The sequence below is a fragment of the Triticum urartu genome, chromosome 3A (genome assembly GCF_056163025.1).
Source record: "Triticum urartu cultivar PI428250 chromosome 3A, HENAU_Tu73, whole genome shotgun sequence".
NCBI lineage: Eukaryota > Viridiplantae > Streptophyta > Magnoliopsida > Poales > Poaceae > Triticum > Triticum urartu.
The window spans coordinates 690,353,308-690,356,067 of NC_141875.1; the positions used below are offsets into that span (position 1 = coordinate 690,353,308).

General features: G+C 47.4%; 1 long non-coding RNA gene across 1 annotated transcript; it reads right to left on the reverse strand.

The window, feature by feature from the left end:
• Positions 1-1,505: 1,505 nt before the first annotated feature.
• LOC147981677 (uncharacterized) lies at positions 1,506-2,402 on the reverse strand. Its single transcript, XR_015599940.1, has 3 exons — positions 2,204-2,402; positions 2,038-2,095; positions 1,506-1,950 (listed from the first exon to the last, which is right to left on the reverse strand). It is a non-coding gene; the product is annotated as an uncharacterized LOC147981677 (long non-coding RNA).
• Positions 2,403-2,760: the final 358 nt, after the last annotated feature.

Sequence of the window (2,760 nt, forward strand, 5' to 3'; positions counted from 1 at the left end):
TTGGTCGGAAGAAATCGACGATGGCCCAGGTACACATTCTTCCTGCATTTGTCCAGGTATATACTTTCAATGTTATCTAAACAGTGCGTGCATGCGTGGTATCCTTTGTTTGTCTGTCCTGAAAGGTTACTGAGAGCGGGCCAATCGTTGATGGTCACGAACAGCAACGCCTTAAGGTTAAATTCCTCCTGTCTGTGCTCATCCCACGTACGTACACCGTTTCCATTCCACAGCTGTAAAAGTTCTTCAACTAATGGCCTTAGGTACACATCAATTTCGTTGCCGGGTTGCTTAGGGCCTTGGATGAGAACTGGCATCATAATGAACTTCCGCTTCATGCACATCCAAGGAGGAAGGTTATACATACATAGAGTCATGGGCCAGGTGCTGTGATTGCTGCTCTGCTCCCCGAAAGGATTAATGCCATCCGCGCTTAAAGCAAACCATACATTCCTTGGGTCCTTTGCAAACTCATCCCAGTACTTTCTCTCGATTTTTCTCCACTGCGACCCGTCAGCGGGTGCTCTCAACTTCCCATCTTTCTTTTGGTTCTCACTGTGCCATCGCATCACTTGGCATGCTCTTCGTTTCTGAACAGACGTTTCAACCGTGGTATTATAGGAGCATACCACATCACCTTCGCAGGAACCCTCTTCCTGAGGGGCTCGCCGTCAACATCACCAGGGTCATCTCGTCTGATCTTATACCGCAACGCACCGCATACCGGGCATGCGTTCAGATCCTTGTATGCACCGCGGTAGAGGATGCAGTCATTAGGGCATTCATGTATCTTCTCCACCTCCAATCCTAGAGGGCATACGACCTTCTTTGCTGCGTATGTACTGTCGGGCAATTCGTTATCGTTTGGAAGCTTCTTCTTCAATATTTTCAGTAGCTTCTCAAATCCTTTGTCAGCCACAGCATTCTCTGCCTTCCACTGCAGCAATTCCAGTACGGTACCGAGCTTTGTGTTGCCATCTTCGCAATTGGGGTATAACCCTTTTTTGTGATCCTCTAACATGCGATCGAACTTCAGCTTCTCCTTTTGACTAATGCATTGCGTCCTTGCATCGACAATGACCCGGCGGAGATCATCATCATCGGGCACATCGTCTGGTTCCTCTTGATCTTCAGCAGCTTCACCCGTGGCAGCATCATTGGGCACATCGTCTGGTTCCTCTTGATCTTCACCAGCTCCCCCCGTTGCAGCATCACCGTATTCAGCGGGCACATAGTTGTCATCGTACTCTTCTTCTTCGCCGTCTTCCATCATAACCCCTATTTCTCCGTGCCTCGTCCAAACATTATAGTGTGGCATGAAACCCTTGTAAAGCAGGTGGGAGTGAAGGATTTTCCGGTTAGAGTAAGACCTCGTATTCCCACATTCAGTGCATGGACAACACATAAAACCATTCTGCTTGTTTGCCTCAGCCGCATCGAGAAACTCATGCACGCCCTTAATGTACTCGCGGGTGTGTCTGTCACCGTACATCCATTGCCGGTTCATCTACGTGCATTATATATAATTAAGTGTCCAAATTAATAGAAGTTCATCATCACATTAAAACCAAAGTGCATACATAGTTCTCATCTAACAACATATAGCTCTCCAGAGCATCTAATTAATTAAACCATACATTGAAACTATGTAAAACATTTCAATGCGAAAACAAATGCGATCATAATCGCAACCAAGGTAACAATTGATCCAACGGCATAATGATACCAAGCCTCGGTATGAATGGCATATTTTCTAATCTTTCTAATCTTCAAGCGCATTGCATCCATCTTGATCTTGTGATCATCGACGACATCCGCAACATGCAACTCCAATATCATCTTCTCCTCCTCAATTTTTTTTATTTTTTCCTTCAACAAATTGTTTTCTTCTTCAACTAAATTTAACCCCTCGACAATAGGGTCGGTTGGCATTTCCGATTCACATACATCCTAGATAAATAAAATCTATGTCACGTTGGTCGGCATAATTTTCATAAACAATAAATGAACCAATAGTTATGAAGATAATATACATACCAAATCCGAATCATAGACAGGACGAGGGCCGACGGGGGCGGATACCAAAACCATCGCACTATATAAGATGCAATAATAAATGTAAGAAAATGATACAAGTATCTATCTAAACAGACAAGTAAGAATATTTTTCCTTTCAGAAAGAAGATAAGAACAAGAGGCTCACCACGGTGGTGTCGGTGATGAGATCAGCGCGGGTGATCGACGGCGGTGAAGACGGGGACGGGGCGTGACGGACCGCTAAATCTAGACAAATCTCGAGGAAAATGGAGCTTGGAGGTCGAGCTTCGAGAGGAGAAAGTTTAAGTAGTATGGCTCGGGCATTCCATCGAACACCTCATGTGCATAGGAGGTGAGCTAGAGCACCACAAACCCCTCCCCTCGCCGGCCTGAGAAAAACAGAGCACTGGAGTGCTCTGCTCGCGGGCGTGGGTATATATAGGCACCTCATTGGTCCCGGTTTGTGGCAAGAACCGGGACTAAATGTCAGCCTTTGGTCCCGGTTCAGGCCACCAACCGGGACCAATGGTGGTGGGCCAGGAGCGAGGCCCATTGGTCCCGGTTCGTCCCACCAACCGGGACCAAAAGGTCCAGACGAACCGGGACCAATGGCCCACGTGGCCCGGCCGGCCCCCTGGGCTCACGAACCGGGATCAATGCCCACATTAGTCCCGGTTCTACACTGAACCGGGACTAATGGGCTGAGCCGGCCTGGACCATAGC